This window comes from Poecilia formosa, unplaced genomic scaffold, assembly GCF_000485575.1.
Source record: "Poecilia formosa unplaced genomic scaffold, Poecilia_formosa-5.1.2 Scaffold119, whole genome shotgun sequence".
NCBI classification, from domain to species: Eukaryota; Metazoa; Chordata; class Actinopteri; order Cyprinodontiformes; family Poeciliidae; genus Poecilia; species Poecilia formosa.
Window position 1 is genome coordinate 48,166 of NW_006800058.1, and position 23,865 is coordinate 72,030.

At 40.1% G+C, this 23,865-nt stretch overlaps 1 long non-coding RNA gene across 2 annotated transcripts; it reads left to right on the forward strand.

Moving 5' to 3' along the window:
* Window positions 1-223: 223 nt before the first annotated feature.
* Window positions 224-22,793, forward strand: LOC107837168 (uncharacterized). 2 transcript variants are annotated; one of them, XR_001663168.1, is made up of 5 exons: window positions 224-310; window positions 709-769; window positions 9,390-9,599; window positions 9,691-9,763; window positions 15,531-22,793. It is a non-coding gene; the product is annotated as an uncharacterized LOC107837168 (long non-coding RNA). The 2 variants fall into 2 exon arrangements; XR_001663169.1 differs by lacking the exons at window positions 224-310; window positions 709-769 and adding an exon at window positions 8,352-9,304.
* The last annotated feature ends 1,072 nt before the right edge of the window (window positions 22,794-23,865 follow it).

Consider the following 23,865-nt stretch of genomic DNA (forward strand, 5'->3'; position numbering starts at 1 on the left):
CCAGTTTCAGAGGACAGAGGTGGAGGCTGCTCCGCGATTTTGTCCGAAAGCGCTTTGAAACATCTGCTGAGGGGCAAGTCATTCAGTCAGCATGGGCGCGCGCGCCCTTCACAACAACGTGTGTCTGTGCGCACGCGCGTGCGTGAGTGAGTGCGCGGATCGATGAGATACGCGCTTGATTGGGTCTCCCTTGTTTGTAATAATGTACATGAGGAGGAGGAGGCGGCGGAGGAGGACCAGGCTGCTTCCAGGCAGCGCACGGATCAGCCGAGCGTCGGCGCCGCGCTGTCAGGCACTTCCCCGGCTGCCGGTGATGATTTCCTTTCCTTTCCTTTCCTTTGCTTTCCTTTCCTTTCCTTTTCTTTAGTTTTCTATCCGACTCTGCTTTTTTTCTTCTTCTTCTTCTTCTTCTTCTTCCTCTACGTAGAGATGAGCTGTTTAGATCAGAATCAGACGCGTCTCCCGCAGCGGCGCACTGACCTCTCAAAAGGCGCAAAACCTTTCCCGACTTAAGAGGAACTTAGTAAACTTACAACTTACTTCCTTTTTTATTTGTCATGATAGATATTTACAAGAAAGTTCAAAACTTTTATCAGTTCAGTTTTATACAGTTGAGTGCTTTTTTTTCTTATTGAGGAAGAAAAGTTTTTTTCTTTTTCTTTTTTTTTCTTTTTTGGAGTGAGACACAAATTTTCTCCTGTGTTTTAGGCAGCGGTCTCCGGATCAGTGGATGTAAGGTTTTTGTGGAGAAAACAGAAGATCAAGGAAGGTAAGGGTGAGTTGCCAGAGGCTGTCTCCCCCACTCTTCACTTTCTCACTCTTTTCTCGCCCTCACCCTCTTCTCTTCCCGTCTTCCTCTGAGCCAGATGTGCTGCTGCACCTTCTCATTTTTTAGTCAATAGAAAGAAAGAAAAAAAGCAAAACAAAACAAGTGCTTTTCGTAAAATCCTCCAGTTTGCGCGCATCAAACTGAAGCAGTCCCTCCGCTGCGATCATCAACCTCCGTCCGCAGAACGACGTTGTTTCCGCTCGCGATCTCTCCGCGACTGTGCGCGCCGCTCCGCCGCCGCCTGCCGTTAGATCCGCCCAAGCATCTGTCCGTCTTTCCATTGGTGCATCCATCAGTGTCACACACACACACAGAGAGAGGGAAACACACACACACACACACACGCACACACACACACACACACACACACACACACACACACGATACCACAGCACCCCTCCCAGAGGATAACGTGCCATTCATGAACAACTTGCACGCGCTCTCATCCTCTCATCCGCTCCTTCAGCCCGAGTCCGCTGTTTGTTTATGATGTTAGATGATCGTTTGAATCATTTTGCACAACTAAAAACAGGATGAAAACAACAAACGACGAGGCATCATTAATAATTAATAATGTTATTTCAATAATGTCAAAATAAGAGCCAGGAATTACCAAAAAATGGTGTTCAGGCGGATAGAATGTGCGCTTTTCATCACTAACTATCCTCCCAAAATTGTCTTCCTGCGCTTAAATTTTTTTAAATGATTCAAAAATGATGAATAAAAATTAACAACATTTATTCCCGGTTACTAAATACAAAAAGTAGTTGTGAAATACGTGTTCAACTCTCCAAAACGGTGAAAGTGTTAAATATGTCAAGCAAGCATTTGTTGCACCACATTTTAAAACATGTTGTTTTGTTTATTTGATCTTTTTATGTGAGACGTTTGGAGAGATTTATTTTAATTGCCTGAGTGTGTTTTCCTTGTTAGGAACGTAAAGAGTTGACCCCAGAGGAGGAAAGGGTGGGGGCGATGGGGAGGTGTGCAGGAACATCCCAGTAAACTGTCACCAAATAATCACCTCGCATTTCTTGACAGTGGAATTGTTAGAATCGGCTCCATGTTGGGGTTTCTCTCCACAGGTCGCCAAAAAATAAGTAAATAAATACATAAATAAAAATAAAAACTTATTGCCAAAGCCAATATGCTAGAACTCCTGAAGCCACAGCGGTGTAGAGGAAATGCAAAGATGCTTCGCTCAAGTCAAACTTTTTGTTGGATAGCGGTAGAAAATGCGTCTAAATCCGTCTTTCGTCGAAAACAACGTTAACTTGTGTCTGAAATGTTCTGTTGGTCAACTTTGGACAGGAAAAATCAGCTTAGAAGTCATGTTTTCAACATATTTTTGTGGGGAAAAATAAAGAAAAGTCAAATAGTCATAAAAAGGCGTTTTGGGAGTTGAGGTATTTGGAGAAATTCTCCTTAACTGTATGTTCGTTCTCGCTTTAGTTATTTTGATTGTATTAGAAATAATCATAACAAAATATATTTAAGCTTAAGCTATTAGGGCAGCAGTTTCAATGTGTGTGTTTGTGTGTGTCGTGGGGACGTTACATGAAAATGGGCCTAGTTAAAGCACACAGTTGACCTGTGAAGCCCAACAAACGCCGATAGGATGTATTCCACAGAGGAAAGGCAACTGGACCGCCTAATAAAAACTTCCCGAACAGACTCCGATGTCTTGCACGCACCCGGATCTAACGTGAACTCTTCAGCTGTGGTTCCAGCCCTTATTACAACTTTTCCTCCATCATTCATCCTCAGTATTACCGATCTGACCGGGATTACTTTTATTGCTGCCAAATAAGCTGAATTGTGCTATTCTTCCCCTCCCGCTCCTCCTATTCGAGAGGTGAAACTTTTTCAAAGAAGCCCAGCCCTGGTGTTAGGAGCTTCACTGTAGGATTTGGTGCTGCGTTCTCTCTCTCCCTCTCTCTCTTTTATTTTATGGTTATTTTTAATAAATGCGAACAGCACAAACTGTAACCATTTAACGGGTGTGTGCTTGTTATGCGCTCTGAGGAAACTCCTGCGCCGCAGAGCGAGTAATGATTCCAGGAGGCCTGTGCGTAAAGTGTTGCTGTGAATCTCCAATGTCCTCCCAGAAACTCTGATTTATTTATTTATTTATTTTTTATTATTATTATTTTTAATCTAATATTCTCTAAAGTCGCTAAGTGAGCAGATTTTCCTCACAGCACGTGCTGCAAAACAAGTCTGCAAAAAGATCAAGACAGAAATAGACATGTGTGCGCGCGAGCGCGTGTTTGAGCCACATAATAGCGCGCATGTAATTCATTTGATCACTGATTCCATCCGAAACTAAAGAGCAAAACGGAGCTTCAAGCGCGCAAACTTGTAGTCCGCTTCTCCCCCCCACCCCCCACCGAAACCTCCCCGGTGTTTGCACTCACTCGCCCTGGTGTGTGTGTGTGTGTGTGTGTGTGTGTGCCTGTGTGTGTGTGTGTTAAAAGGAGACTGCAGGGAAAGAATCGGAAGCCTACGGGTTCCTGTCTCACGCGCAATAGGTGCCACAAATGGCTCTCCATGGACGCACGTCGAGACAGAGCGTGAAAAATGCCCGATGCGCGCAGATGTGGTTCTAAGGTGTCTATGTGACACTGTCACCGCACTTTTATTTTATAAAACACAATATTAATTTTCCAAAACTTTTTTTTCCATTGTTCTCTCCACATCATAACGCAATAGAACAATCTCCTAGATGCGGAGAGGCGACAAAATTGGAAACCCAAAAATCTGTTGAGGAAACAGAACAGGAGAAAAGTGGTTTGGAGTCGACTTTGGATTTTGCAACTTTTTAGTTCAGCAATGTTTATGTTTAAGTTTTTATCAGAAACTTTCATTGTTCATTTTACATTGTCACAGTAAAAGTAAAGATTTGTATACATGAAAGACCTAACGGTCAGAATTTCTCCAGAATCCTCCTAACTCCTTTATTTGTGTGGACGGGACCCTCCTTTCAGAAGCTTGTAAATCTACCTAAATGTATTTAAAATGCATTTAGATTTTTTATTATAATTGTCCATATTATAGCAGAAAGTTTGATGCATTTTATACAGCTGCTCCAAGACAGTGGATATACTGATTTGACTTCCAGACAGTTGAAAGATGCAGATCCACTGCAAATGTATTTAAATATGTCAGACTTTTATATATTATGTGCATAGATTTTTTTAAAGTAGAATAATGTATTATCCTTGTGACATTTTAAATAATTACTCACTTTGTTTTGCTTGTTAAGAAGAACTGAAAAAATATCAAACAAAAGGGAATGAATTTGGAATCAAACTTTGTATTCCAGTGGCTATTTTGATAAACCACTTCAACTGAGAAATATGTTTCAGTACTTGACTAAAAGTATGACATTAGAACAGTTTAAACTAGACTTTTGAACTGTTTCTCTGCCATTCAAATATGTCAAATGAGAGAAGACTGAAATGTGTGAGAAGAGGTTAAACGCCTTCAGTTCCAGGTTTGGCCGTTAGAAGTTCTACACAACCTTTTGCTTTATTCCAATTTCTACTCTGTAGAAACACTGGTACCATCCAGAGCAACTATTTGCATTAAAACATTGAAAGAAGGGAGGAGAAAAAAATAAATAAGATGCCGTTCGGGGTTTGACTCTCCTCAAATAACCTCAAAAGTTACAGACTTGCAGCAAAAAGCAGACGATGCGAGGGAGAAGAGATCCGGTGCGCCTCCCTTTCTCTCTCTCTCTCTGCTTCATCCCTCTGCAGCGGAGCAAGCAGGGTTGAGAGGGCAAGTGCTGACCAGCCCTCTTTCTCCCTCTGTCTGCTCTTACTAGGTCACCACACACACACACACACACACACACACACACACACACACACACACACACACACACACACACCTTTCCTTGTGGTCAGTGTTGCCACCAGGGAGAGGGGTAATTTAAGCCCTCCTTGATGCAGCCTATTCATCACTGTCCTGTGATCCGGCCTTCAAAATTAAGGTCTGATCTACAAAGTTGAACTGAAATGAGATAAAAATTGGCAGAGGTCACAGAGGCAAAACAGCAGCCACCAGGGAGAACAGAAGGAAGTTTATGTAAATGCTCCATTTTCTTTGTTTCGCACATTATTTGGGATCATGTTTAATTTCAGAAGAAAGACAGTTGACTTAGTTGAGCAAACTGTAACCTGAAAATGCTGCTTAGCTATTCTTTCTATTCTGAATTTGATTTATAGATATGTGTGATTGCTAAAACTGAGTAGAGCTGGCCCAAGGTTGAGCGTGGCCTGAAGCGCAAACTGACTGTCAGTTAAGCTCATAATAAATGGCTGTTTTAAAGAATTTTTCAATCACAGTAGAAAGGTGGTGCACAATTTATTTTTAGCTACTGAGCATTAATGTATTTTCCATACTAAGAAAACCACAAAAACTGTTTTTTTTTGTTTTTGTTTTTTTTCTTTTTTGTTCTGAGTGTTTTCACAAATAGAATAAAAGTTCAATGAATCTCAATTTATATTTTAAGAATCTTTGTAAAGCACAGATTACATCCAGATGGGTATTACCAGTCCAGACTCGTTAAATCAGAGATAGCTCTTTAATTTAGCAGCAAAGCATTAGCTAGGTATCAGGCACTAACTTCAGCGTTAGTAGCTGCCAGAGATGTGCAGCAATATTTTCTTCCAGAGTGCAAAGCACTGAGGAGCGAACACCCTAATGAACCACACATGCAAATAAGCAAGAGGAAACTGGTTCATTGTTCATAGTGCAGGTGGTAGGGAGCTTCTGTAGTTTGTCTTGTTTTTGGGATCAAATAGATTGTTGCATCCTGAGGAGAAAGGAGTATGACATAGCAGTGGTGTCCCCCAAGATGGGCCTATATATGTGTGTGTGTGTGTGTGTGTGTGTGTGTGTGTGTGTGTGTGTGTGTGTGTGTGTGTGTATTTAAGAGGACACTTAAATGTATCAGTTTCTCAAATTTTACTGTTTATCGGTATATGTTTGAGTAAAATGAAAATTTAGGAACTACTGACATGTCTCCGAAATTCCAAGCAAAGATTTCATATTTATTTGCAGAAAATGAGAAATGGTCAAAATAACAAAAAAACGTGCAGTGCTGTCAGACCTCAAATAATGTAAAGAAAATAAGTTGATATTCATTTAGAAACAACAATACTAATGATTTAACTCAGGAAGATTTCAGTAATCAATAGTTGGTGGAATAACCATGAGGTTTTCAATGGGGTTCAGTGCAGTGGCTCTTCATTTTTTCGTGCCCCGGCCAGCATTGGAGAGGCAAGTGCAAGTAACAGATGAAAAACTAGAACATATAGCTTATCCAACAAGTTCTCTATTGCTTTAATGCATGTTCAGTCAACAGGGAGGAGAAAATGGAGACTAGGTTCCTTGCCTTGTCTTGTACTACACTGCATTTTATCTCAGTACAGTCTCAGATGAGTTCCTGCATTTTGATTGGTTGGGTGGACGGCCAAAGTTGAGGGCTCAGCCCGGATGTGATTTGTGCAGGAACCACCAAACTGCTGTTTCCCATAAAGCCATTAAAATTGTCCTTTGTGTTTTTGACATAATGCTCCTTTATTCACACATGTAAAATGAATTTTAAATAAGAAATTATTTTATATCTATGAATATGCGCACCGACAGAACACATTAAAAATTGGACACATTCTAGATAAAGAAAAGTAAGGAAAAGAAAAGTTTTCAGATATTTTTTCCATGTCCTTGCTTAGCGGCCTTAAGTAGGATCAAATGCACTCAGACATAGTGGTTTATAACTTATGACGTTATTCCATGAGGCCGTGACACACCAACACCAATCCCAGACACGGAGCATGTGAAAGTGTCTCATATTTAACCTGATTTTACAGTCGGATGCTCCAGATCCAAACAAAAGAGATGCGTGTTTCAGACATCCTGCAGCACATAATCAGTTCAAGCCCTGTTCAGCCTGCTCTCTGCGCCCAGAGCATCTGCACCACCAAGAACAGAGAATTAGCATTCAGTAAAATACAAACTGGGCCTCTTTCGACTGTTAAAAAAAAAAAAAAAGAAGAGAAAGAAAAAGGGATTTCTGAGGGCAACGAAGAAATAAGCAAACACCGACGGTAACGCAAACGTTGCTCTGCAAGCTTCCAAGCTGTAAAACAACATAAAACCACAAACTACAAAGTAAATTTGCAGACAGATCTTTTAAGCAGTGGAGACTTTTTTTTACATCTCATGTCTGATGAGCAGTCTGATGAGCTGCCCTGTTTACCGGCGTACTGTATGACGGCACACTGCTGGGTGACTCACTGCTTCCTCCTTGCTGCAAGTGTGTATGTGTGCGAGTGCGTGTGCATTTTTATGTGAATGTGTGTGTGAGGAAGCCACGCTGACAGCTGCAGCTCATTACAGGCACTATTACTGATGGGGACTGCTGGGGGAAATTCCTTCTTCCACAGAGCAAAGCAGCCTGTTTACCACACACGCACACACACACACGCAAACACACGGACCCAATGTGGAGCTGCAACATCTGTACCTGAAACTAAAATGATTCAGTAAAAAACAAGAAAAAATGAGGGAAAACGGAAGCTTCTGTAATGAGGAGGGGAAACGTGTTACGTCTGTACAGTCGCCTGGCGGCTTCCTTTAGATTCAACATCCAGAAGACATACATCCTAGAGATGTGTGTGTGTGAGCACGTGCATGGGTGCATGTGTGCGTGCATATGTGTGTGTGTGTGTGTGTGGTCTTGTATTTGATTCATTATAAGCCCAATATGTCCAACAAATACCACGCTGTGGGGACTGACCTCTTGTTCTGGGGCCCGAAGCGCCAGAAGAAGAAGTTCTGTTTTAGGGTTTGGGGTTAGATTTAGAACTGAAGTATGAATGAAGCTTAGATTAGTCTTAGGGTTAACCACATACTGGATAGGGTTAGGTATAGGGTTAGGGTCTGGGTTGGGCTCTAGAAATGAATGAAAAATGAATGGAAGTCAGTGCAAAGTCCTTGTGAAGATAGAAAGACACACACGTGCGTGTGTGTGTGTGTGTGTGTGTAAAAATACAGACCCTTTCACAGCCAGAGGGGGAGCACTTTTAAGGGCAGATGAGATCACTGGAGTGCCCTAAGCTTTGCCGTCCTGGCACACACACACACACACACACACTCACACACACGCACACACACCCACACACACGCAAACACACATGTGTTCAGGCACAAAGTATACAGTGTCCAGTGACGTTAAGGAGAGGGCTTAAAGCCAGACGCACATGTGCTAGAGTCATTAGAGAAGACTTCATAGCTACACTTCAGGCCACTACACTCCATTACTGCACTTCATTGGTTATAGTATCGGAAAACAGTGGTAAAGTCAAGTTCAGAGACCACCAGAGCTACTGACACACACACGTGCACGCGCACACACACACCTACACACACACACATATATATATAATTTCCCTAGCTTTATGATTTATTATTTTGGCTAGAGAAAACCAGTTAAAAACAAACAGCAGCAACAACAAAAACATATCCAACAAACTATCACCAAATACATCACAACCTGTGAAGATCTAGACTTCACAGGTACCGTGAGAAAATATAGTATTGAAAAACTCATGGTGACACTCTAACTAGCTAATTAAGTCCTAAAGGTTTCCTGAGACATGATTGCTTTTGAAGGCTTTAACTATTTATGCCACCACATTGGCATAACCAATAGCTATGACCAATCTAAGGTATATAAAATTTGTGACAAGTTTCAGACGTGTTGAAATAATTTCTACATAAAAAATGAGCTAGACCCAAATAAAGAAGTTGTGCTTGGTATGCATCATTCTTGGTTACTGATGGAACATAATGGTTTCTAAAATTATGTTTTAGGTTCCAACCAAGAAGACCTGTTGTATTTGATTACATAATGTTCTCATTCAGAAACATATTCTAAGAATAAAAGACAGAGGGGCGCCTTCGTGATGTAGCTCCTCCTCAGACCTGCAGCTTTAAGGCATTAATTTATGAAGTCACATTTGTTAAGTCATATTTGATACAAATAATATCTTTACACAACTGAAGGTAACATAGTTTCTAGATTGTGCTTTAAAATGGTACTATCTGTTCAAACTTTGATAATGAATGTGTTAAACCTGAGATTATTATTTTAACTTTACTTTTGAAGTATTTAGTATAATTTAAGCATAACATATCTACAAGTCAATTGTGTCATATTTGAACGGATTAACTCTAGGACAGGCAACAGTTACGGACGCAGGTAGAAATGAATGGTAGAGGAAGTTAATTGAACAAAGAAAGTGATTCTAGAGATGGTTTTCTGCAGAGCATGGTTAACAACCTACAACCACGCTGTAGGTTGTTAATGGCTGCAAGTGCACACTGAACTGGTTCTTGGCAGAAGAAGGAGTCTAGGATGTTCTTATGGTTAGAAAAGATGAACATGATCCAGGAGGGGTGGTAAGTGCATCCACAGATGTTGAGGTTGGCTCATTGTTTGTATTTGCTGTTGATTGGGTTTGTTATGCTGTTTTTCCACTGACAGAGGTCGAATGTTGGAGGGCGGACAGGTGAGGACAGGTGAGGACAGGTGAGCGAGCTCTTTACGAGCCACTGGTAGGTGCTCTTTCTAAAGGAGCAACAAGGAGACACTTCTGTTCCTCTGCTGAAAGGGAGAGTCAACATGGCAGCAAACACAAAGAGAATCCTCCAGAGAACAACAGTCTGGTCTGCAAGGAAGGAACAGAACCAAGGGGTGAGTGTGACAATAGTTTCTCTTCAAACAACTGCTGAAGAACTTGGCAGTTACCGTGAGTAGTAAGTTTACCATCTAGCATCTATCTCAGGAAACCCACTCCTCTAACTACTGCTCCTTAACGAGGGCTGGTGAACACCAGTCACATCCTAAATAGGAGGAAGGTGAGAGATCAAACACCTAGCAGCACACAAGTCTTTGGATGGCAAAAATGAATGAATTCATTCAGTTGTTTCTGTCAGTGCTTCAGATCAAATGAGTTAGGCTGAGGCAACATGAACACTGGGTGGCGCTGTGATAAGCAGTGGATATGGTTTCTTTACAGCTGAGCTCAGATTTGGTTTGAAAACGCATCAAAGAAGAGCATATCATCGACCCAAGTCCTGCATATCTATCATAGATATTCTACCGCTTCCTTCACTTATTTCTTAACACTCAGGTACAGCTGTTAAACATTCATCCATCCGTGCATCCATCCATCCATCCATCCTGAGTATAAGCTGTGGTTGTGGCATGGTGCAAAGGTCAGGCTGGTCTCCTGGAGTGGTTGTCACCTGCAGATTAGCGAAGTGTGCCTGTAAGTGCCCAAGTGTTAAGAAGATAACCTATAACCAGAAAAAGACCCTTTTTCTACTGGAATTAGCTGAAACATGGTACTAGTTCTTCAGTGCTTAACTTCACAAGCTTCGTGTGTAGCAATGTTACTCATAGGCCTCATTTTGAAATGTCTCCACCTTTTCTTTATTCAGCTTATTGTCGCATATACCTAAATGCAGACATAACGAAGTAAAGCGAACATTTTAAATAATACCACACACACTTCAAGCCAGGGATGGAGGGCTCGAGACTCTTTAATTTTTGTCCAAATTATGAAAACTTAAGTTCCTTTTATATTCACATGCAGAAGCACAACAAGCTGTATGTGAAATAAAAGCACAGCTGCATTCCACCATCTCAGAAAAAATACAGTGTTATTATTGCTAATGACCGCGAAATTGTGTTGCACGTGAATGTTTACAACACCATTTGGTCCTTTTAACACACCGTGTCTGTGTTCACATGCAATGTGGTCTGGCTTTTGCTGAGCAAACACCTGCAGTCTAACCGCAGAAAATTGTTAAATTCGTTTTACAAAAGCACAAAAGAACTGAAGAAAGAAAAGAGGAAAGAAAAAATGCAGAGAAACCTGTAAATTCACCACTGGGGTTAACTATATGTAAAGTTAGCAAGGTACATCCAGTTTTACAAGACATCTACAGCCACACAAGGAAAATTAAGCAGAGATGTAATATCTGATACTCTGATGAATTGTTTTTATTTAGATTATATAAAAATTATTTTTTAATGTTCAAATGTTCATTAGCCTAATCTGTCACTATTTGTTTTGCTTATCTTACAATTATTGTGAAATGTAAGATGATTAATTCTGTTTAGAGAATGTGTATCAACATGTGGTTTAATTTAATGAAATAAGTATTCGTTTATTTTGTGGTGTACAAAGAGCACCACAAAATATTTATAGAAGTCCTGAACACCTTGGTCTTGGTTCTTGTTCTCAGAAGGTCTGGTACTGACTCCACCCCTGCTTCAAGTCTGATGAAATGTTATTTCTGCAGACTTATCTCTTTTGCTCACCATCAAAAGCTTTCCCAGTAACAGACTATACATTTATTTGCTTTATTATAAACTTTGAATATTAGGCTAACAGTCCTCTCCGAGGGCCGCATTGGAAACATGAGCCGATTCTCTCTCACACCTGCTCCAAGACACTTAAGCTGCACCTGATGTTTCCGTTATGCTTTTGCTATCAACCCTCCTTGTTTCTCCCTCTATATATGGTCAATATATGAGGAACTGAAAAAGAGGCCTGACAGTAAGAAAGAAAGTGGAGCGATAAAATGTCATAGTTGTGAGACATACAGTTGCATATTGAGATCAATATGCAACTGTATCTTATTGTCTGAGTGATTATATATATATAAACAAAAATAATAGTGGATTCTCCTCTCCACTATTTATTTGTTTCTTGTTTTTCCTTTGGTTAAATTTATGCAGTTCCCCTCCTGAACACTAGGTGTTGTCACTAACAAAATAATGCATTATGTTCCCTATCAATGAGTCTTGAAGAAGAGTCTTTCAGGACGTTGTTTCATTTTGATCTTTAGTCACAGCAGATCATATTTCAGTGATGTAAACAGTTAAAAAGTAATGCATTATGATTTTATCTGAAAACTGCATCTTACTGTATCGCAGCTGCTCCCTGAATGAACCCATTAATCATATGTACACATCACTGAATATGAATCAGAAAATTTGAACATTCCTACTTTACTTTAGTATTTCTGACAGAGTATTAATACCAGGCTAAGAAAAAACTTTATAATATTATGATTTTATTGTCAGAATATTATACCTTTATTGTTTCAGTTTAAAAAAATAAGTCTTAGTCTGGCCGTAATACTCCATTGTATTTAAGAGTAAATATTCTAATAAGAATCATTTTTAATACTTCAGACATTAAAAATACTTGAATGAGGATTTCAGTGGATCAATTTGACCATTGACAATTTGCCAAATTATTACTAATTCTCAAAAAATGAATTTTCATTTTTGTATAATTACTAGACAACAGAACAAATTAGCAGTTAAAACCCATAGAGAAAACAGAAGGGTTTCATGATCAGAGCAGTGTGTGTGTATGTCTGCTCTTGTACCAACACACCCTAGCAGGAACTCGTCGACACCACACTGAGCCAGTATCCGTGGGCTTGTCCACACCTCTGCCCACACAATAGACAGAATAGTGTTAAATGCAGATGCAGAAGCTACAGTTCCCCCAGACCCCCCTGCTCACTGGCAGCTCCTTGCCCTTGAGCCTCGCAAAGACGTCCAGCGAGTTGACATCCACGTTAGAATCATGTCTGCTTCACGCCTGTCTGAATTAGCGCCGCGCTGCGGGGGCTAAAGCGGCCAGCGCAGCGCCCTTCCTCCAGGGAGGCAGGAGGAGGAGGTCAATACGCTCAAATGATTTTCCACTTCTCCTAAAAGTGAGTAGTCGTGGCTTAAGGACATTTGGCGACACAGATGATTTTTTCAATATGTCTGCTGCTTCTCAAACACCGAGATGTGAGGTTTCATTTGAGCTGTAGGTGACGGATGGTCAAAGAAATGCAAAGTGCTTTGGCCTGACAGTAAACAGATGCTAACCAGCAGATCACCATCATCAGGCCTCCGAGCGTTTGGGGCTCTCTCAGGGATGCTGTGTGTTTCATCAGAGGTTTATAGTGTGTATGTGTGTGTGTTTGCAGTCCGAAAGACTTTGGAAAGGCTTTCTCTCTGAAGTGTCAACCTCCCAGAGCGAGGATCAAGTGCTAAGCTCAGGAATCAGGAGCTCAGTGTCTCAGTTTGTGTGTGTGTGTGTGTGTGTGTGTGTGTAACCCATCCTTGTGGTTTTAGGGATTGAGGCAGTGATATATCCCCTCTATCTGTTACTGAGCCTGACCAGAAGCCGGACCGAAGACTACCCACAAAGCTAAATCCACACGCTCAAAGGTTAACGCAGTGTGTGTACATCTGTGTGTGAGCTACATCAGAGGAGCCGGACCTATTCCTCTGTGGGGCAAAGCGCAAAGTTTAAAGGTCAAACACACATGCAGAGGGTCAGTGAGCAGCCGGGCAACTGGAACCCATGACTTCCTACATGTTTTCTCCAAATATTAGCACGTAAGAGAGGACGAGAGACAGAGGGGCACATTACAGTAGTATTTGTGCGGACCAGCTGGATGAGGTCATTTCACAGAGGAGCCCCTCCTCCTGTGTTACTATTACATTTTTATGGGTCTAATAACTCTTGTTTTATTTTGTTGTAGTTTACTATGGTTGTTCTGACTTGACCTACTTGCCAAGTGTCATCCGTACTAAAACCTGGAAGACTGCAGTAGCTATAATTAGGGGTGTAGCATTACACATAAATCATAGCCCAGTGGTTGTAGCATCATTGTTCTGTACACATCCATATTAACATCAAAGAGAAACAAATACCTTCAAGTTTCTTTGTATTCTTTTAGAGTGGAGGAACAGAGACAGGTAAACAATTCAGTCACCTGTTATGGGTCATTTCTCCTATGATGGAGGCGATGGTGGTAGGAGTTTGTACAAGTTGGTTCTGCAGTCAGAGGGTTGCCAGTTCGATCTCCATTCAATCCATGTCTGTTGTTGTATCTTCACCTGCCTCGCCCGCAGGTGGCGCCGGTGCATGGCAGCCTCACCTCTGTCAGACAGTGGCTTGTGAATGAGTGAATGACTGAATGTGGTGTGAAGTTCTTTGATGTCGTCTGGACTTGATAAAGCCACAAGTACAGAATGTGAGACCTGCCTGGCTCTAGAGCGATTCGGTCAAAGCTGTTGAAAAGTTTGACATGTGAGCCACCTCACATCACATCAACAGCAGCAGGTTTTCTGAAGATTCTCCTGTATTCAACTCCATCCACTGAACCACCATACTGCCCCATCCTGTTTTACAATGGCAAAGGTAAAGGGTCATTGTAATTTGGTGTGATTCCTATGTTGGCCAAAAAGTCTGTTTTGGTCTCATCTCTTTCCATTAGATGTTACTTTATAACGTCACCCTTCTCTAAACTATTGACCTGCCTATGTTCCTTGCTCTTCATGATGCTTTGATCACTAATGGTCACAGAAGAGCTACACTAGTAGCTCAGACATCTGTCTGAGCAGACCAGATCACTCTTAACACACGACAGGAATATCTCCTAAAACTAATTTTAAAGCCATCCTGATACTTAAGGTGTCCTTAAGATTGTTGGAAGGGGAAAATCAGGATAAAAACTTATTGTAAAAGCCTGTGAATAGGCATAAGGGGGACTTCAGACGACCCACAGAAGAAGCTAATTTCAGCTACTTGTAACTTTGTTTCCCATATCTGCTGACCACAGCCGAGGGATGGAATCAATCAATCAATCAATCAATCAAATTTTATTTGTATAGCACATTTCAGCAGCAAGGCATTTCAAAGTGCTTTACATAATTAAAATAAAAACAGCATGTGACATTGAATAAACAATGAGAAAGAGAGAAATTTTAAGAAAAAGATACAGTGAGAAAGAGAAATAAAAAGAAATTAAAGTAAAGATAAAGAGATTTAAAAAAAAATAAAAAAATAAAATAAAAAATAAAAACATTATCCACATGAGGACTTACCCTTATGAGGTCTCCTCCAAAATAAGAGGCTCTACAAGCCTTTCCTTCTGTAGGACTTTAGTCAAACCACCATTTGACAAGGACTCAAAACTTTAAAACTTCTTTACATAAAGAGATAAAAAATAAAGATAAAAAGTAAAGAAAGTAATTGGATGCATTTGGAGTTTATTTAGGGGAAAGTGGCATGCCAATTTCTATTGGTCTGCCACATAAAGCACACTGACAATTAATTAACATTAATAGGGACAATGAATTAACATGACATAATGTGGAAAAGCCATATCCATAACCAAATTCACAATTTTTAGATATCAATGGTTGTCTTTTGAATGACAGACTAAATTTAAAATTCTTTCACTGATTCATAAATCATGCAAAATTCAGCCAATCAACATGCCGCAGCCACAGAAACCTGGAATGAGGCAATTCTCTCTGCAGGAACATACAGATGCAGGCTTGATGTGATTTTACAGCTCTAGAAGTATTATACTGTAGTTTGCGGTGTTGTGACATGAGGCAGCGCACGTTTTGGGGTCGGAGCAACATGACAATGTGGGACGAAATGTGTTAAAAGCCAAATGCTGTTTGTCACTGTGTTTCCCCAGCCACAGTCCAAACTACAACAAGATGTCGTGTTTTTCATGCGACTGAGTGACTGAGTGTACTCCCAACCTGGTCTCCTGCCTTATTTTTTCCCTGTCTTGTGTTTTTCAGCCTCATGAAGCTGTTGAAGCTGTTCATCGGACACGAGATGAAATCAACACGCTGACGGAGTTTGAGACACACACGGGTACAGCTCACCTTTTCGGCAGATCAGACACGACACATCTGCATGTTAAGTGAAAGCTTTACTCCTCCACTTCCACAGAACACTCCGGTCTGTCTCTCTCTCACAGTCTACGTCAGCCATCACTTTGTCTTCACATTCATGCGGAGGCCAACTTTCATGCATCTCACATCAGATTACCTCAGATTCACACACACTGAAAACATCGGCTTTATCTTTTAGGCGACGGGAGAGAAGGTGCTGTTGGGAGCGAGAGGGCTTGACAGGGGCGGAGAGGAAGTACACAGGAAGTACATTAGTTATCACTCCATTGTCTTCTCCACCTTTTCAGTTCTCATCACCACCTGACGTCTCAGACTTCCCAACCCCATCCTCTTCTCTCTCCGTGTCTCGCTTTCTCACACACATGCCTTTAAAAGTGACTGCCGTGCTCCATTTAAATGTTGGGCTTTGAAATGTAGGTGACACGAAGCAAGCTGCTGGAGCTGCAAGACAGTCGGATGAAATATTTAAATGAAACATTGTGAGGTAAAACAGAGGGGAAGTGGAAAGAGAATAAACAAATGGAAATTATTCAGTAGATTAGAATATGATTGAACAAGATTATAGCCTTTGAAATGGGAAACTGAAATACTAATTGTTACACAAGATCTTTTGTTTGTTTGTTTGTTTGTTTGTTTTTCCATTTAAGGTTTTTAATTATGGTTTATTCCAAATGAGGAATCCAAATTCATTTTCACAAATTTATTACATAAGACCAACAACAACTAAAAAGGTATTTTAACATATAATTTTTTTTTAAATGGACAACACTTTCTTGAGAAAGACCAACAGTAAAAAACATTATTCAATGAATATCAGATGTTGCTTTTGAATTGTGGTTCAACAGAATCATTTAAAAGAAAACAAGCTAATGAAACAGGCCTGAACCCAAAGGACCATACCTTAAAAAAAAAGTAAGTTAATTTGGCTGGAGGGACAAGTTAAAGTAAAGTGTGTCCTCTAATTGGCACTATGGTGTCTTCAAGCTTCTAATCAGTCAATTTGCCTATATAAAAGGACAGCACCTTTTAAAATCAACTTGTTTGAGCCATCATGTTATAATCTTATTTCCTCATCATACCTGGAGTGTTGCCTTGATTCTTTCATGCATGCTTGAGAAATTCCTTAATCTCCATGGCAACCATTCAGCTGTCCAAAATGCCTTAGTGGATCTAGCCCCGCCTTGGAGACGCAGCTCCTCTTTGGAGCTGCAGTTTCTGACCTTCAGAGTTTCAACCTCACAGAGCAACTCCTTCCTACGATGCCCTCACTCTGCTCCTTCAGACTAGCCAGCAGTAATTAGCAAACACCTGGTGGAACTGCACATCTGCTAAGCTCAATATAGGAGCTACTTCTCAGTGCAACACTGATAAAAATATTGTTAAAGGATTAACAGAGGACCCATGCTGTGAAGACTTCTTGAAGGCAGAGTTTCAGAAAGAGCAGGAGTTTTTAAAGAGACAGAGGCCCAATTTCAAGGTGTTGCATCAGAAATTAAAATTTCTTTCAAGTCATTGATTAAGTCAATGATTATATTGAACCACAATTCAAAAGCAATGTCTAATTTTTATTGGTTAATTTTCAGTACATTTTTATTTTTTATTTACTTTTGTCAGTTTCATAATATTTCAGTGATCATGTGTTTTTTGTTTTTTTTTTGGTCATTAATAGAGGGGCAACAATGGTTTTGTCCACATTTATAAATACAATGAAATAAAAAGATGTGAAACATTAATTTTAGAAGTGTATCATCGAAAGCTGACATTTTAAGCACAATGCACTGGACTTCTAAAAATGCACAATACAAGATACTGTAAAATAAATGCTTCTGCTGTCAGGGTTCTATATTTTAAAAAATCTCAAAATGAAAATAAGCAAAGTTTTCCATGTCAAGTTGAATTTTAACTACATGTAGCAGTGTCTGAGCACAAAAATACCAGAACACACTGAAATAGACAGAAGTGTTTGATTTAAGAGTTCTTTTGCACCTTTGCATATCAATAGTTTGCCAAGGTTCTGATTTTTCACTCATTTCTGTAATCTTTGGATAATATTATTTTCAGAAGCATGTCTTTATAATTTTGCTTTATTCTGCTTAGTATTTGCTGAGCCACTTAACTCTTGAGTTACAATAATTCACCTAGCTTGATGAACCAGTTTTCTGACTCTACATAATCCACTTATAGAACCTTTCAATCATATTTATCTGTGGAAAGAAAAAATCCCCCCATTTCTTTAACTGAATCTCAGCAAAATCCGAATGATAACACAGGAAGCAGGATTGTAGCCCCATCATGGCAAGCCAAAGACTGAATGATTATAGTGATACAGTGGATGATACAACCCCTCCTCCCAAAAAAAAAACTAAAAGAAAAAAATGATGCCGTATCATATAAATAGAACCATAGGTCAGAAATCTGATTATTTATATGTTTGCTTGAGGTGGGCGGTCACTACCAGTATTGGTACTAAAATTGATACAAGCTTCAGATTCCTTTATGAAATTTTATTTTATTTTTGTGTTGTTGTTTCTCTACTTGCTGGATCATTTTATTTGTTTCAAAAGCTTTTCATTCACCACAGATTGCTGCTGACGCTTGATAAATCTGTTTTTAAGATATTTTGCTGCCCAGTTCCCTTATTTTTACATACATCGTGGTCAGATGAATGTGGAGAATTATTGATCAATGTCTCTAAAAAAACCTCTGAGGGAAAAAAAAAAAAAAAAAAAAGGTAAATAGGCCTGAAACTTTTGCACAGAACTGAATCTGCAAAACTCGAAACAATGCAATTCTACACCGAAGGCCTGAAAGCACTAATCCTGCCATCCAGTAGTGGGGAGAGAGGTATCACTTCAAATAAACAGCCAGTTTCCCAGTCGCAGCTTTGTGAATAAATGAAGCAGAGGAGGAACAGAGAGAGGCTCTGCTGTGATTGGGAGCAGATGTGAGCTCCAGGTCTGGGTTTGGTTAAAGTCCCGCTGCCAGGAATATTTGCTCCACTTCAATAAATAGAGCTGTTAGGAGTGAGGTATTTCCTCGTCACCATGTCAAGGTTTCCGAGCGGAAGCTTCACATGCACAGATTTCACTTCTAAGCCAGCAATTGGAAACAAAACACTTTTTTTTTCTACTGTACTTCACTGTAAAAAATGATGTTCTAAATCCTTCTCAATTGTGATTTTTAAAATAGAATCTTAGATCAGAAATAAAATTATTTATGTCTGCTAAAGATCAGTGAATTGACCCCAAATCACTGTCAGTATCGATACTAAGACTGATGGAGGCTTCAGATTCCTTTTTGAAATTTTATTTTATTTTTGTGTTGTCATTTCTCAACTCTATCTCACAAAAGATGTTATTTTGGTTTTGTGTCAAATAATGATTTTCTGCACTTTGCTTATTTAGAAAAAAAAACAACACTTCTGTTGTTTCTGTTTATCTTGTCAAATCTTAAAGTAATTTATGGGCACATGTAAAGTTAAGATTCTAACAAAATAAATAAGAAAAATGTCAGATGTTTGATAAACCAAACTTAAATAATAAAAATGATCGATATCAGTGATATTATCAGCAATACTGGCCTTGTATTTATTAACTATCAGATTGATACCAAAATCTGCAGTATCTCACACCTCTGGTGTTTGCATGAGCTGAAATGCATCTATTTATCTTCCCTCTACACAAACAAACACACACACACACACACACACACACACACACACACACACACACACACACACACACGCCAGTTTTTATTTCTACCCATGTCAGGACTTGGTATTGTTCATTTTATTAACTATATTTTGGCCTAATCCAGACATTTTTTCCTAATCTTAACCAGTACTAGTCTATTCCTAACCTTAGCTAAAACTTAATTCACAACATACCTCTAACTGGCAGAACTGGCAAAAAGTGAGGACCATGAAAATGACCTCTGTATATTGGTAAGAATGATGAAAGTGGTCCTCTAAATGTAGCATATACAAGTATAAACACACACACACATTTGTGCATGTACACTTAAGCCATGAAATTATTCCTATTCTTGGCAGATTTTCATTGAAAATAATTTCCATGCAACAAAGAAATGTGTTTCTGAAAGGAAACGGAGCAGGCGTCCCTACAAAGATAACCGATAGCATTCCAGGAGGATCACTTCTGTAAAAATGTTACATGTTATCAAAACAATTTTTACACCCTCCTTAATAACCCATGGAAAAAATCTTTATTGGCAACAACAACAACAACAACAACAACAACAACCAAGCCTCTCTGAAATTTGCTGACCAGCTTTCGGCGTCTTTCCACTGGTAGGATTCTTTGATGATGAACTCCAAGTCTATAAAACTGAAGGGCCTCCTGGCCATCACCCTAATCTTTAGCCCCCTCCAGAGATTATCTTACAAACTAAACTTGGAACTCCTAAAATGTAAATTTACAACTGGCATTTTGGAGTTCCCAGCCGCCAAAAAAACAAAACAAAAAAAAAAACAAAAAAAAAACCCTCTCTTAGAGGCCTGCAAACACACTCTCTTTAAACTACAGAAGCTTTCCCAAAATTAGATTTGCACAAGTATTTGCTTTACAAACACTGATCACATAATAAATCCATAACTTCTCTCTCTCTCTTTTTCCGAGGTTATCAGATGCTTTCCCTCCATTGTGTGCCGTATTACCAGACTTTTCTTTCTCCCCCTCGGCCCATCTGCGATCAAAACATCGTGCAGAGAAATCGTGGCAATCCAAGAGGCTCTGAGCAGAAAGGTCACAGAGAGAGTCTGTAAAATGGATGAAGCCTAATGATTAGCTCAACCTTTGCCTAATCAATAATCATTTATCCAACAATATCACCGGCAGCCACAGCCCCATTTGCCATTAACCTCAGCAGCGAGGCGAGAGGCAGTATTGTTTCCTCTGGCAGCTTTATGGCACTCCGATGAGTGGTAGGGCCGGGAGGAAGCTTAAGGTTGGATCTTGATGGCTCGGATCCTATTAAGAGACTGCAGGTATTTTACTGGAGAAGTGTCACATAATTACACTTTTAAATGATTGACGGTAATGTTCGGCATGCTGGTAAAACTGTACAATGGGAGAGGGGGGGTGATCATTTAGCTCCAGGACAGAATATTAGAAATGTTTATGTGCACTTAAGTGAAAACAAAGGCCTTAAAAATTTGTTAAATTGGAAAACGTTGATTTTTTTTTTTTTTTGTTTGTTTTTTTTTAAACATTTCAAAAGGTCTAGAATGTCAGCGAAAGGCTTTGTCTTTCCATGTTCTGAAGCATTTTAAAGAAGGGAAATCAATAAACGTGTTTAGGTCTGACTTAGCTCATATCTCCTTCCCCAGCAAAAAACAGACTGCAAATTATCACGACATAAAAACACTGATCTGCGCCTCTGCTTCTTAATCCTGTCCCACACTCGGCCGCAAAGCATTAGCAGCGCCCGTCTCCTCTGTGTCTCTCCATGATGCCATCTTCATCATAACCTCTCCCGTTTTATTGCTTTTAATGACTCCTTCTCCCTTTTCATTAATTCTTTATCGATTCCTCCTGATGTCGCCTGAATTATTTTTCAATTACAGAAAATAAAAGAAAAAGGGCCACGGAATATGCACGTCTGCCTGCATTTGCTCCGGTTGTGTTGCGACCGCCGGTTTGTGCTCTTTTTTTCCTCCCCTACATCTTTCTGAAAAAAAAACACACACTTTTACACCCATTCCTACACATAATACACATGGAATATGACTACGGCTGCAGAAGAAGAGAGGGAAAGGTCACCGCTCGCTTCCAGAGGCTGGTCTGAGGTTCTCTGGAGTGTGTTTCCCAGAGAGGAGCGGAGCTTGGACACGGTCCACTGGGGCAAGCAAACACACACACACAAACACACAGAGAAAACGTCTTCCAACTGACGATTCAGGATCTTTTAATATGCTGATATGAGAATATGAAGGATGGTCTCAAAAGCAGATAGATGCGGTCGCAAAATGAGCCTCAGAAGGCGCCGGTTTAATACCCACAGGTCGTTAATTATCACAATTATTCAAGCCCATATCACAGACACATATTGACTGTTTTTTCTTCTTCTTCTTTTTGGTCTCTACTTGGGTTGTCTGGTGACGCACCCCAAAAGGCTCAATTAAAGAATAAAGTGAGTGTATTAAGTGTGTGTATGTGTGCGTGAGTGCGTGTGTGTGTGTGTACAGGAAATGGAAATAGATTTTCACCTGCACTGTTTATTATGGGGCGCACAATGCTTTTTTGTCCCTCTGTTGTCCAATTACATCATATTATGTTGAAGTCGTGTCAGACAGAATTATGTTTTATGACCTGGATGGGTGCGATGCACACACACACACACACACACACACACACACACACACACACACACATATATTTATATATTTGGACATGTGATGGAAATCAAATAAACTTGTTCCATCCACTCACCTGTGTGGTCATCTGAGTGCATGCGCAGCACCGTATGTCCCTTAAGTGTCATATTTAAGCTATCTCCGCCATGTTACATGGCTGTCCTACGATGTGTGTGTTCCTGAGTGTTCCTGAGTCTGCGTGCGTGTGTGAGTGTGTGTTTGACCTCCACTGCCCGTCTCCCTGCCATCCCTCCTTTGAGAGCCAGTGTGATATACGGAGCTCTAATTGTCAGGTCTGGCCCCCACATTCCTCGCCTCCAACAGCCGACCAACAGTGTGTCACTTTAACAACCGCAAATTATCACCGCGATGGAGATCTCGGCTTCACCGCGCCTCTATGAGAATATAGATACATTTCCTTCAATAAATTACTTCCCACCAACCACCGACACTCCACACACACACGCACATGCACGCACACACACACGCACGCACTCCTATAATCTCACACAGTCGACTCATTACCTGTCTGCCGCTGTCCTCTCTCACACTCGCCAGTCTCTGACTGACGTTTTTACCACAACATTATTGTGTGTGCCTCAGGATCTGCCTAAAAGGGAATGAGATGAAGCTAACCCTTTGTGTCACTTTGACCAGGGTGTTTGATTCTTAAAGATTTGAGCTGGAACCGAACATGGAGGGGCCGGGGAGTCTAGACAGACAGAAAAATGCTGTTTAATTTGCTGCGTTCAGTTTTTATTGACAGTAAGTTTTAAAAAAAAATCACTTGAAATGAAATGTAGAAAGTGTTTATGAAAGCTTTTTTACACAATGGGTGTCCAGGCTTTTTGTCATGTGGACCAAAATTGTCGAGTCAAAAAAGTGTTGGTGCGCCGAGAAAATGAAAAGAAAAATGAAATCAAGTAAATAAAGTAATCAGATTCTTTTTTGGTTTGTTTTTTGTTGGAAAGGGATATTATTCAATATATTTTATTAAAAGAGAGGTATCTTGCTTTCAAATTCTTTTGGTTTCCATTTGAAGAATTTTATCATCAGTCTTAAAAACAGGATTTGGGTCACTTCCTTTGAAAATGTTTGCTATATTTAGCTGAGTTTCATTAATAGTTGGCTTTTCAGTAAAAGTTTCTAGATAGATGAGGTTCTACTTATAAAGATTCAGTTGTAAAACGATGAATACATTGTGTTGTGCTTTACATACTTTACATTTAAGAAATTTACGTCAATAAAACTTTTACCCCGATTAAAAAAAATAGTCTCTTAATTGCATCAACCACACAGGTGGACGGGTCAAATCTGTAGCTTTCTTCAACTGTAGTTGGGGGCCGCAAAAAGTCAGTCCAAGGGCCACAAATGGCCTTTGAACGCCCCTGTTTTAGAGTATCCTTTAGCATCTTCTGTAGCAAATTACATCTGATCATCTCTTCTAAAAAACAGAGGGGGGAAAAAAACTAAAGGATGGAACAGAAAAAAAAAAATAAAAAGAGTAATGTCATTATCAGACTGAGCCATTAGAGCCCATCCTGCCATGTGGTTCATTTTTATATCAGCACTAAACAAAATAATTCCAACCACCCAATCGGATGCAGCCTAAGTAGTTCAACATGGCCGTGCGAAGCGGAGCAGTCATCTTCTCCGGCGGACGGGATGCCACGTAAGTGTTTCAGGCTGTTTCCATAGAAGTCCCGGCCAGCTCCGCTGCGGGCTCGGCCAGAACCGGGGGTTCTCTCTAATGAAAGGCAGACTGAAAAAGCCTCTTTGATTGATTTCCTACATCTTGATTTGATATCCTGAATTAATTATTTGAACTTGAATAATATATAAAGG